Source organism: Morus notabilis, unplaced genomic scaffold, assembly GCF_000414095.1.
Source record: "Morus notabilis unplaced genomic scaffold, ASM41409v2 Scaffold1989, whole genome shotgun sequence".
NCBI lineage: Eukaryota > Viridiplantae > Streptophyta > Magnoliopsida > Rosales > Moraceae > Morus > Morus notabilis.
In genome coordinates, this window is record NW_010363508.1 from 48,058 (window position 1) to 61,773 (window position 13,716).

The following is a 13,716-nucleotide window of genomic DNA, read 5'->3' on the forward strand; positions in this document are numbered from 1 at the left end:
TGTAGGGAAGTACAAGTCTTTTGAGCCCGGTGGTGGGATGCTTAGTTCCTTGATCAAGTCCTTGTTTCTCCTGATCAACAGCCATTGGATATGCACATCATGATTAAGCAGCCATTGGATATGCACTTCATGATTAGTCGGTTGCATGACTCCTTTGTCAACAAATTTTCTGTAAATTTGTAAAGATACTCAAAGGAGATCAGTATTACCTGTATAATTCCGAGTTTTTGTATATTTCAGTGAAGTTGACACCTAGAGCTTCTTCTTGCCCTACCGAAGTAACCTCCAACATCCATGTCGCGGGGTTGTACCCGTCCTTGATTTTAGGAACTCCCTCAATGTCCTGAGATCAAACACAATGTCCCATATGTTTGTCAATTCAACGATATTAGAAGCCAACATTTGTTGCATACGTCATGACATGTTTTATCATCCTAACCTCAAAGAACTTGATCAATTGTGAAGAATGGCGGCCTAATGGACCCACATATATTTCTTCCCCTCCTCTCTTCAGAAGAAGCAACTGCAATATTTAATCGTGAAACTTTTAGTCCTTTGTAAATTTTAGTTTTTTTAACCAATTCAAATTGAAAAAAAAAAAAAAAAAAGATCACAAGCCTTAAAAAAAAAAAATTGTTGTCACCTCATCAAAAGCATCGAATATGTCTATGCTTGGCTGGTGAATAGTGCAAACGACGGTTCTTCCTGTGTCAACAGTGTTTCTCACAGTCCTCATCACAATGGCTGCTGCTCTAGCATCAAGGCCGGATGTTGGCTCGTCCATGAATATAATAGATGGGTTAGCAACGAGCTCGACAGCGATTGTCAGCCTCTTGCGCTGCTCAGTTGAGAGACCGTTCACGCCAGGCAATCCAACAAGCGCTTCCCTTATCGGGGTCAACTCCACAAGCTCCATGACGTCCTCAATGAACATCTTCAAAAACCACATTAAGCAGAGTTTGAGATTTTAGTCAAATAAAACAACTTGACAAGAAGATAGGTCCTGTGATACTACATACCCCAACTCTTATTCCTACTTCTAGTACTAACTGACATAGCAATTGAGTTATTAGGACTGACAAGTCACTTGTCATATGAGTCGATATTAAAATGTGTCCGCCAGTATTCCTATGAAGCTTAGTTTACCTTTCTGGCTGCGGAATCAACATCCGGGTGTAAACGCAGCCACGCGGAATAAACCAAGGACTCGTAGACTGTGACGTGAGGGGAGTGGATATCAGTTTGCTCGCAATACCCTGCAATCCGAGCGAATGTTTCTTGCTTTTTAGGGTATCCAGATATCCTAATGCTTCCTTCAATGTATCCACCAGTTTTCCTTCCAGCCAACACATCCATTAGAGTAGTCTTCCCAGCACCACTAACACCCATCAGAGCTGTTAGGACTCCTGGTCTAAAAGCACCACTCACACCCTTCAGAAGCTCCAGCCTATCTTCCGGAATGCCTTGCGCTTTCATTTCCTGCAAAGGTTTTCAAGACATTGTAACAAGAAATACAGAATTCTTAAATATTTTTTTTTGTTAATCTTTACAAAAAAGCTAGAAGATACCTGTGGCATGTCGACGGCGTATCTGATCTCGTCAAAAGTGATTGAAAGTGGCTCGAAAGGAAGAACCATTCCACGCTTCCTGTTCGGATTGGCTTCATTGATGGTACCAACTCTAGAGGACAGTGTCCTTGACGATATATTCCTTCTGCTTTCATTCCCTCTTTCTGCATTGTCACAACATCAACAATGTGAAATTTAAGTTCTTAAGGAAAACATATAAAAACTTAATAACATTATGACCTACCAACAGAGCTCATTCTTCTTGATGATAGCTCAATGGAATCTCCAGTTTTATTTGTTTGTTTCTCAGCCAAGGCCTCTTTAGATAGCACTGCCTGAGGCTTCCCAAATGCTGCATCCAAATATTATTCATTCATCCTCATTAGAAGAACATTCCTATGATTGGAAGAACACAAAAACTTAAGCAGAGGAGATCACTTACGATTAAGATATTTCAAAGCCAATGTGAAAAGTAAATTGAAGAGTAAAGTGTATCCAATTGTGGCTCCTACTCCAATCCAGTACCAACGGGCCTCAGGGAAAATTCCACGATTCTTCATCAGCGTTATTCCTACTGGTTCTGTTGAGTTGGGAGGAATCTGTGGCAAAATTTGTCAACCAACACAAATCAGTTAATACTTATTGCCAATATCTTTTCTTTTTTGGTGGAATTTTAAGAAATGGTGCTTACATGTGCCCACTTGTTTCCAAGAAATTCATTGACAGCAATGGCATTCTGTCCGTACATCATTGGTGAGACCCAATATCCCCATATCCACCATTTCCTCACATCGTCTGAAAAAAGTTAGAAAAAAAGTTAGAACTAAACATCTCATACCTAGATCGATATTTTAAAATCTGATGAGTAGGATAAAATTGTGAAGCTGATTCACCTCTTGATAAGACAAAGCCACCCATGACAAGAACAGCAAGTAAAGCAAAAGACCCAAAAGTGTTAGCAACAATTATGTTCCTTCCTAGTGCCCCCATAAACCGGAAAAGCCCAGATGCCATCTGGTTAACACATAACAGAAGTAAGTACTGTTTGAAAAACCTGCAAAAAAAACAAAAAACAAAAAGGTTTTTCATTACATTCTGTGATCCAATATCAGAATCAAGCTCCGCCGAAATGAATCTTTTGGTTTGTAATTTTTGACCTTTCAATGTTTGGATCAAAACCCACGACATAGTAAGTGAAAACCACCCAAACGGCAACTTCCACAAAGGTGATGGGGATTTTAAGGATCCATGTTGGTAGAGCGTAGGCCCAAGCAGGGTAAAAAAGAAGGTCCCTTTGCTTGAAAAACACAGGAAGCTTCATGATGGTCATGGAAAGCTCCGAGAATCCATTGAACATGATTATGATCATGACGAAGAACAAAGCACCCAGATAAACCCCGGCGTCTGCCACCGTGTCTCTGCGCATCTCGGTGCGAAAGAACAACGTCATCGTGATCAACGCCATCATAGTTAGCTGAAGAAAACATGAAAACAATAGTTAGCTTCAAGAAGAATAAAAGAAAAAATTGCAGATTTTTAAGTTGTGCTTACTTGTGTCATCTTGAAAATGTAGACAAAAGAATTCCTCTTCATGAGTAACCATTCTCTAGAAACACAAGCCTTGAAGAGTTCCTTCTTGCTAACGCCATACTTCTTGGTTGTCAAAGCTCCAGGGTGAGCTTTGGACTTGTCGAATGGCGTGGCGAGCTCGTCACCTATTTTTCGACCAATGTGAAATGACTGAAACGCTTCTGCGAATTCTTTCGCAGTTGTGAAACTATAAGGCTGATCTTTCTTTGTCCAGTACTGTTCTTGATCCTTTCTTGATGTCACCTACAAAGGCCAATGCATACAAACAAATTAGAATTAGAATGGAACAAGATATTAAGGGAAAAAAAATGGTTGTAAGCACCCCAACTAATAAAAAGTGGGTCCTATCTATGGGCCTCATCTTTCTATTATATATGGTGCACCGCAACTAATAAATGATAGATCTCATCTGTGCGCCCCATTTTTTAGGAGCCTTTTCTATTATATGTAGTGCTCAACACTATTAGTGCCCCTTAGTATTGTTCTGAGATAAAAGATAATGAGCCATTACTTCTTGTAAGAAGTCAGCCACTCCTTTTCTCTCCGGGCATTTGAAGCCCATAAACTCGAAGAATTCGAGCACATTTTCACGGGGTCCTTGATACACAATTTGGCCATCTGAGAGGAGAATTATGTCATCAAACAGTTCATAAGCCTCTGGTGCTGGCTGGAGAAGAGAAATGAGAGCAGTTCCATTGAGAATGTGAATTGATTGTCTTAGCGAATTCACAATCTGAAATGTCGTTGAACTGTCCAAACCAGTTGATATCTCGTCCATAAAAAGTGCTCTAGCTGGTCCCACCAGCATCTCTCCTACATAAGCACATAGAATTTGCATCCATTAATCAGCCCAAGTAGTTTGCTTTGAAATTTTCGGATTTTCTATATCATAACTAAAAATAGGAAAAAATTGCTCTTATGAGTTTACCTGTTGTCACTCTCTTTTTCTGCCCCCCAGATATCCCTCTTATCATTTCATCACCAACCATAGTGTCAGCACAAACTTCAAGTCCCAAAATCTGCCAAAAGCAAAAATCATAGGTCAGATTTTTTTTTGTATTTTTAAGTCGAATATCAACTTTGATTAGAGAAATTTTGCTATAATGACAACTTTATATTGGCGAAATGACCTCTTTTTTTTTTTTTCAATTTCATACCAAGTGCAATTTTCAGAGTTTCTCTTAAAGTTATTTTGCAAAATTTCATAAAAGTTGTTACCTTTAGTATATAATCAGTAACCACATTGGTCTCTTGGCCTTCTAGTGCTGCTGCCTGCAAAATTTAAGATAAAATTTAAAATACAATTTCTTTTCTAAATGGTTTCTGACATTGAAAGGATTCTTGTTTTCTTTTTTTTTTTGTGAATTATATATAGCCTTTCTCTTACCTTCATATAGATATCAAGATCAGGATCTGGCATAATATTCGCTTCCTTCTCTCTCCTTGATAACTCTGCCAACATTTCTGAAATTTTTTTGCACATAACAAACTTAGTTAAGACTCTGAAGAATTCTTGAGACGAAGTTGAGTATGATGAAATTATTAGAAGGCGATTAACTAACCATAACGCGGTCCGGTCCCTTGGCATCTTGCTGAGAAAGCCAGTGTTTCTCTCACTGTCATTTCTCCTATGTGCAGATCATCTTGACTAATGTAGGCCGATATCCTTTCTGGCACAAACTCTTCCATTTCATGTCCATTGTATGTAACTCTTCCCGAGAACTGCAATTTATAACATTTTTTTTTTTTGGTTATAAGAATTACAAGGTGAAAAAAAAAAAAAAAAAACTAAAATATGGTTATGATTTGAGACAAGGATATGAACAAATGTCTATATTCTTACTTTTAGATCCTTATGAAGTTTTCCTGCGAGGGCCAATAGTAGTGTGGTTTTTCCAGAGCTTGGAGGGCCTAAAAGCAATGTCAATCTGAAAAGATTGTCAGAAATATGAAAAATGGAAAGTTTGGAGAATCTATGATGAGATGATCGTCTTCAGCTCTTTTTTTTTTTTTTTTTTTTCTGGCTTACCTTCTTGGCTTAATAATTCCACTAACACCATGAAGAATTGGCAGTGGTTTTTTCCGGCTGGGAAGAATGTGAAGATAGTTCAAGAATCCCTACAGAAATTTAAAAAATATACATTAGAATAAGGTACATATTTTATGATGTGTGACAACTGACAAGTACAATTCTACCATGAGACGTGAAATATTACCTCCAACATATTTATAGAAAAATTAAACATTGTAGGCAATGCCCTGCTTCCTACATAAGCTTCCGCTTCAACGTTCAAATGCTCGAACCGCACTTCGATCGTCGGAAGATCAAGTCCAACTCTGAGAAATTAAAAAAAAATGTGACTCCAAGTTCATCACACTCAACAAATCATAAGATATGAAAAATAAAAAATAAAAAAACCTGTCGATTCTGCTCTTGAGCTTCATCAAGAACTTCTCATTATCCTTTTCGGCAATCTTGACGAGCCTCTCCAACACATTCCTTCTCTCAAGGAGGCCGAGATTCTTGATGTCAATCTCTCTGGCCTTGCCGTGTTCTTCGGTGAGAATTCCGCGCCTGACGCGCAGATAAGTGGGAAGCTTCTCGATGGCAGCCCACTTGAGAGACTCCTCGTCGTCGTCGTCGTCGCCGCCGCCGCCTCGAGAGGACGTGGAGAAGACAGATTCCATGGCACTGTTTCTCCAGACGTTGGAGCTGCTCAGACGAGAACTACTCACTCTGTATATATCGCCACTCTCCATGATCTTTCTTTAAATATAAAGTACTAGATAGTAGTACTCAAATTCCCGATTTTCAGTGCCAATGGAACACGATTGCACGGAATTCTATGCGAAATGACTGAGATTATGGACCTTTTTTTTTCTTTTCTTTTTACAGTCTACTAATGTCGTTTTCCTGATCCTTCTGTGGAAGGAACAATGGTGTGTAGGATATTCATAGCTGGGTATGAGATGTGGCTGTCTCTCTCTATATATATATATATATATATATGTGTGTGTGTGTATGCAGTCACACATGTATTGTCATATTTATATGTATTTTTAAATATTTGTAGGGTCAACTTCGTATCTTCTGACAGTTGATTTTCATACACCATGGGAACAGAGGAAACAGTTCCTCTAAATTATTGGAATTTTGAGCACATATACAAAATACTGAAATAGCAATTATAATCACAATAATTATTTAGAAAATCCTTACTAATACCAAAAATAATGTATAGTTTTTAATGGTTAGATCAAATAAAATAATATAAAATTAAATAAAATATGAGAATTTAAAGTATTTAATAAAGATTCGACGGTTAAAAATCTATCGACACTTTGAAGTAAATTTCTTATAAAGTAAATTAAGGCTCCTAGATCCTCTAGTCTTATGTAAAGTTGAAGATAAATTTATCAGGAAATAGAAAACATTGAGATTTGTGCAGTTGTATTGACTAATGAGAGTTTTCATACTATTTTGCAAGAACATGTTACATTTTCCATCATTTAGGAAGAAAATATGAGACGTAGAGAAGAGAGGGAGAGTATAATTTTTCTTTTTCAATGAATACGTTTCTTCTCTCCCTAAAAAAAAAAATAATAATAATAATAAAGAAATAAAAATTTGTGCCTTTCTATTTTGAGCTGTCCAATAACCCAAACAAAAAATGATGAAGTTTGCTCCATCTCCGACGTAATATAATTTAATTCAAATAATTGGCCTGAGCATATAGAAGGAAAGATTCTGTCCAGCAAAAAAAAAAAGGAAAAAGAAAGTAAAAATAAAAGAAGTAATGGTATCGCGTATCCCGGAATTTATTCGCACACTGTTTCCAAGAGCAAGAACATTTTTATACTTTTTTTTTATTATTAATGCCCGAGTATAATGTAAGAAAGCTATTAAATGAGATATTTTTCGGTAAGTCAACGTACTAATAGATCAGATTTTATGTTTGTTAAATTTATATAAAATCACTAAAAGTTAAAAAATATACATACTTAATAATTGAAACACCTAACTTTCAATACGTTAAGCGTATCGAAAAATCTCTATAATTTTTATTTCTAAAAAAAAGTCTTTATTTAATCTAAAAATATCAAGCATAATCCAGCAGGAAATGTTTCACTTGCAAATTATTATTTATATGCATATACGCTTGTCATAAAAGCAATTTTTCTCGGGGAAACACAAATTTTTGAGTTCCTTAAAAAAAAGAGAAAAAAAAAGGCACATCACATGCAACCCAACCAACGTAATCTTAAACATAAATTAGCCCTTATTCATTTACCTCGCTTTTGTTGTTTGTAAAAAAAATAATAATAATAATAATAAAGAAATAAAAATTTGTGCCTTTCTATTTTGAGCTGTCCAATAACCCAAACAAAAAATGATGAGGTTTGCTCCATCTCCGACGTAATATAATTTAATTCAAATAATTGGCCTGAGCATATAGAAGGAAAGATTCTGTCCAGCAAAAAAAAAAAAAGGAAAAAGAAAGTAAAAATAAAAGAAGTAATGGTATCGCGTATCCCGGAATTTATTCGCACACTGTTTCCAAGAGCAAGAACATTTTTATACTTTTTTTTTATTATTAATGCCCGAGTATAATGTAAGAAAGCTATTAAATGAGATATTTTTCGGTAAGTCAACGTACTAATAGATCAGATTTTATGTTTGTTAAATTTATATAAAATCACTAAAAATTAAAAAATATACATACCTAATAATTGAAACACCTAACTTTTAATACGTTAAGCGTATCGAAAAATCTCTATAATTTTTATTTCTCAAAAAAAGTCTTTTTTTAATCTAAAAATATCAAGCATAATCCAGCAGGAAATGTTTCACTTGCAAATTATTATTTATATGCATATATGCTTGTCATAAAAGCAATTTTTCTCGGGGAAACACAAATTTTTGAGTTCCTTAAAAAAAAGAAAAAAAAAAGGCACATCACATGCAACCCAACCAACGTAATCTTAAACATAAATTAGCCCTTATTCATTTACCTCGCTTTTGTTGTTTGTAGAAGATTTATAAATAGGTAAAAGAGCACCACGTATACGCCATAAATTTGTTTTCTTTTTCTTTTTATTTTTTTTTAAAGAAGCTGCGTACGTTACAAATAGTTAAAACTGCAAAGGATGTCATTCTACAATGAGTTCTTCATAAATAATTTTTACCATCAAATATTTAGATTTTGTTTTTTGTTTTTACTCAGATATTGAATTCCCTGCATGCGCAGCTTATGTAAATTAATCACGTGGTGAGGTGTCAATTGTTTTTTGTTACTGTTTGATTCTTAGTTAATTAATTTCTTAGCAGTCACTCAAGGCCACGAGAACCACCTTCTTCTCTTATTCTATTTCATTGTCCTTTGATTTCTTGGCAGTCACTTAAGGCCTGAAGAACTATTCTTTTATCCATTTTTATTGTTTCCAACATGTATGCATAAATCTATACATAATGGAGCAAATTTACGAAAAACGTAAAGGGATTAAATAGTTCAAAAACATTCACCAAGGTATATTTTTCAATACCTATTTCAAACTTCTGTTTTTATCAGTACTTCAAACTTCAAAGCAATTGTACAATAAGAAACAAAAAATTCGTTTCAACTATATGTATACATATATAGATATATAGATATATATATATATATATATGCTACTAATAAGGTGAAAGTTTAGCTGGAGAGGGGTTCTTTGTATGATAGATCAAGGGTTGAGGTCAACCCATCGAAGCATGCCAAAATCTTCAAAAAGATATTTTGTCTCGAAATGCATTGCATGTTTCGACGTGGATATATATATATATATATATATATATATTTCAGTAATATTAAACGGCACTGTTTTTCGATTGCAATGAAAATTGAAAGAAACAAAAGGACAATGCATGTTTTCTAAGGTGGGTTTTGACTTCAATGTATTTCTTCCTCTCACAACAACTGATGATCAGATCACGGGCTACAACTATTTTCCAACTATCACCCTTCCCCCAACTATTTAATATTCATTGTGTTCAAATATTTCAAAAATAATAATAGAAACAGAAAATAAAAGTAACTTAGCTAGCATACTTGATCACCCAAAATTACTTTTGGGAAAAAAAAAAAAAGAAACAAGAATAATCATGCATTGTTATAAATTTGTTCTTGTGTTAAGCTTCTAGAAAGAAAAAAAATGGCAACTTTTAAATTTTGGAACATTTTGGTTTCTCCACATCATAATATTCCAACTTGCACAAGATCGCCTAACAACCACAAGCATTAATTTAGAGACGTACGTTAGAGCTTACTTCAGCCTAATTTTTTTGGCTTTTTTTTCTTTTTTTTTTTGGGTATTTCAACCTCAGTTGAAAGAAAAATACATTTTCGACTCATTCTACTTAGCACATACGGATTAATGTTAATCATAGAGAGAATATATTGACCAAATCCTTTTTTTTATAAAACTTTTTTATGGTAGTTTTTCTTCAAGCTCTAGTTTGTTGAGGTTTGAGATTTATAGCTCATTTATTTTGCAGGTTTCAACCATAATTCAAACCTCCTACCTTTCTCTCGTATAAAATTTAAATTTATATTGAAACTTATAAACCGAGCTGACTATTAGCATATATATTCTTCTAAATATGTTTAGGATTCTTTAATTTTAGAATCATATAGGAATTAATAATCCTGATGAGGTGAGCAATGAGAGCACGGATGACGGTTTTGTTTGGTAATCAAACAGTTTTTGACTTCTTATTCCGTGGCACAATTCAGGACCTCATTATGCCATTTTCCTTAACATATATAGGGCTGAAAATTGAAAAGAAATTTAGGTCAAACTTTTTTTTATTCATAACTAATTAGTTATTTAATTAATTAGTTAGTGTTTTTATTTGATATCCATAGTTCGCAAGTGGTGTTTGTCCTTTATTTGTACCTCATGTCTCGTGTAAAGTTTCTGTACAGATTATGAGGGGAATGTAAGGAATGTATCATCGCTTAGTTATATCCGTCAATCTTATAAATTAAAGTAAACTAAAGATTATTATTACAAGTTGCAAGGGCAAACTAGGGCACAACACGAAAGTAAACCGACAGGGGACAAAAGTACTACCACATAGTACTGGCAATTGATAAGTAAATAAGATAAATGTATATATATATATATATATATATATATATTGAAATAAGAAATATTACCGTTATACATAAAAGTCAATTTAAACATTACCATTTTTTCTCATATTCAGATGCCACTAGATCAGAAACGAGTAATGTTTTGTCACGTAACTGTCCTCGTCGCCATTTAAAACAAGTTTTGTATATATCCTCCATTAATGGAGCTTGCTTGGAACGCACGAATTGCCCTTTTATCTAGGAAATAAATCAGATATTGAAACTCAAAGCCATCTTATAGATGTGAATTCAGAAGCATAATATACTTTGCGTAATGTTACGAACACTATTTTTCATCACTTAAAATATTGCCCTACTTGATATGATTCAATGATCTCATCTATTGCTCCTATCTATGGCTCCTACTTATTACAAATTCTCATTTTATCGTTTAAATTTTGAATTAGTCTCACTTAACTCATTTTAATAAAGTTTCTATTAAAAACGACAAAAAAATAAGACTGCAGATTTGAATTCACTGCATATGAAGTTCCTTTTAACACTAATTAAATTGTAATCTTTGCAGTCACGATTTAAACCGCCTTGTTTTATATGACTAATTATAAAAATTGAAATAGTAATTATATACAAACATATACATATATATGTATATAGTTGGTCATAATAATTTATAATCCTCGCATGTACAAATCCCTGCGGATCCGGACAAGATTGGTCGGTCGGTCCATGGTTGACAAAATAATATTTTCTACTACCATATATAATATGCATTATTTTTTATAATTATTTTCTAAATTTATAATCTACCACTAACATGGGGGATACAAGCACCCAAGTGAGGCTGCGTCAGCCCAAAAAAAGAAAAACCAAAGTCACCTTACAGACTGATTAGCCTTTTAATTATTTGATTAGTAATGCTAATTACAACAAAATTTGTTGTACCCTCTAAGAAATTACAGAAAAAATCTGATACCTCACATTACAATGCATTGCGTGTCACCTCAATGTACTCTTCAAAGGATTATAAGCATCGTAATATACAAATAACATACTTTCTCGAATGTTGACTTTTCTTATTTGGCAAGGCTGATACATAGCCTGATACGCAGCATTAAATATGCGGTTTGTTATTAATGGTGATATATCGTGCGTGCGTTTAGAATCGTTTTTAAAAATAGTTTTTACGTATTTTAAAAAATAAAAAATAAAAAATAAAATAAAATGATATTTGTTTAGTAAATATTTTAAAAATAAAAATAGTGAAAATGATTTTTGTGAAAGAATTAGAAAATAATTAAAAGTTAATTTTATTTTTTTGTTTTCATTTTTTAGTATTTGTCAACAATATTATAATATATTAATTAATGAATACAATTTCACTTTTTTATTATACTTAAAATAATTTCTTAAAAAACCAACTAAACTCAATTTCATAATCGGTCTTAAAATAATTCTTAAAATAATCTCGTTTTTACCTTTTATTGAAAATAAAATCATTTTAAAACTAATTCTAAACGCACCATACTAACTTTGATTTTGCAGTTTTCTTTATAATTGTTCATTTGATGGTTGACTTCAACAGCCAATGATACATTATATGGATTTTCTTTTTCTTGTTTAATGCTAATTTATGACCAAAAAGCTTGTCAAAATCATTTTGTTAAATTCTATTTAGTGTAATATGAGTCTTATTTTTTTCAAAATGTATCATACTTTTTCAGTCTGCTTTTCACTTGTTACTGTTTTCTTTTTTTATATTTTTATATTTTTTTTACGTTGCTCTCCAAATTCCTATGTTGATGTTTGTGTTTGACTCAATATGCCTCATACATATTCTTAAAAACGAAAGCACTAAAACACATTTTAATATCACGGTGTATATATATACGTTTTTTCAGATATTAGATGATGAGTTGTTAAAAGAAGTTCTGAGTTGCTATTAGATAAAGCTGAAAATTTTAAACATAAATAAAGTCATTTCTTAACCTCATTTGATAACTGAGATTTGAAGTGCATATACATTTCAAAGGAATAGAAAATATCATTAAGCTTACTACTCTAGAAAAGTTTTTAAGTTCACTTCGTTCCTATTTTATTATATTCCAATTGAGTTCAACCGTTAGTTAGGCTATATTACTCAGGTGATCAGATGGAGGGAATTATAACAGGAAGACACGTGAATGAGGTTAAACAATTTATTGTCAATTAATTACTTTTTTTTTAATTATTATTTTCAGTCATATTAAAACATGGAAGACAAAAATTTGCAAGAGAGAATAAACTTGGGCAGTGCAAAAAGCTACTAAATGGAATCTTCTCTTCAAACAAATTAGTTAATCTGTCTCTATAACATTATGGTGAACTATCATTTTCATGCAAGCCAAAATTTAGATGTGATAGTGGCTGTACTTTGTTTATACTAAATTGAAGAAATGCAAATGTCATCAAAGTATTGTTTGTATTGCATGTTTGTCTGAGCTTTCTTGTTTTTAGTTTCGATCGGTTCACTAAATATATATTAGCAGCTAATTTAAAAACAGGTTTGATTAGGCATAGTCTTGAAGGATTCTTATCCATAGCATTCATGGTTTGAGCATATTCTTCATGAAATTCATATGATTCCCTATAAGCAAACTGCCGTTTTGATTAGTATAATCCAAACTGACAAACCTACTGAAATTACACAGTAAGCAATATTCGTTTGTTTCGTCATGTGATGTTGAATTAAGTTTGTTCAGTACTGCTCATCCATTCCCCCACAAAAAGAAAAAAAGAAAAAAAAACACGGCCTTTTTTTTTTTCCTTCGATTTAATCTCTATTCTCTAATTTATTGTAATTGAAGATCAAACTTCTGAACAATCTCAAGATTATCATTAGGATGAAGCCTATGCTTGTTGAGGTTAAGTCCAAATCGAGATATTCCTTTTCCTAACAATGGAGAGACGACTGGAAATGAAAGAAATCAATTCGTTGTTAATTCACTATAATAATCTTCCCAAAACCTTTTGCAATATTCGTACCATAAAAATAGAATAAATAAATTAAATAAAAAAGCTTTGATGTCAACGCGTCAGTAGTCCAACGGTTAGGATAATTGCCTTCCGCGTAATAGATCCGTGTTCGACTCCCGGCTCACGCAAAGGCTCTGTTTAACGTACTTTCAAGTCTTGCATTTGTTTTTGACATTAAAAATGGATAATTGGACCTTCAGTGTCTTTTTTAAATTTGTTTTTTTGACGATTAACTAATTCTTCAATGGTTTAAATTAATAACGTTTGACTTTTCCAGTATATATGTTTCGTTGACACGTCCAGGTTACAAGTGCAACGTGATATAAGTTCAAAGAATGTTATATATGTTTGCTATAGGTTTTTTTTTTTTTTTTTTTTTTTTCCAAAATAAAATTTTTTTTTTGGGAATGTGT

General features: G+C 33.1%; 1 pseudogene; it reads right to left on the minus strand.

Moving 5' to 3' along the window:
• Positions 1 to 5,918, minus strand: part of LOC21388154 — an 8,030-nt pseudogene extending 2,112 nt beyond the window's left edge.
• Positions 5,919 to 13,716: the final 7,798 nt, after the last annotated feature.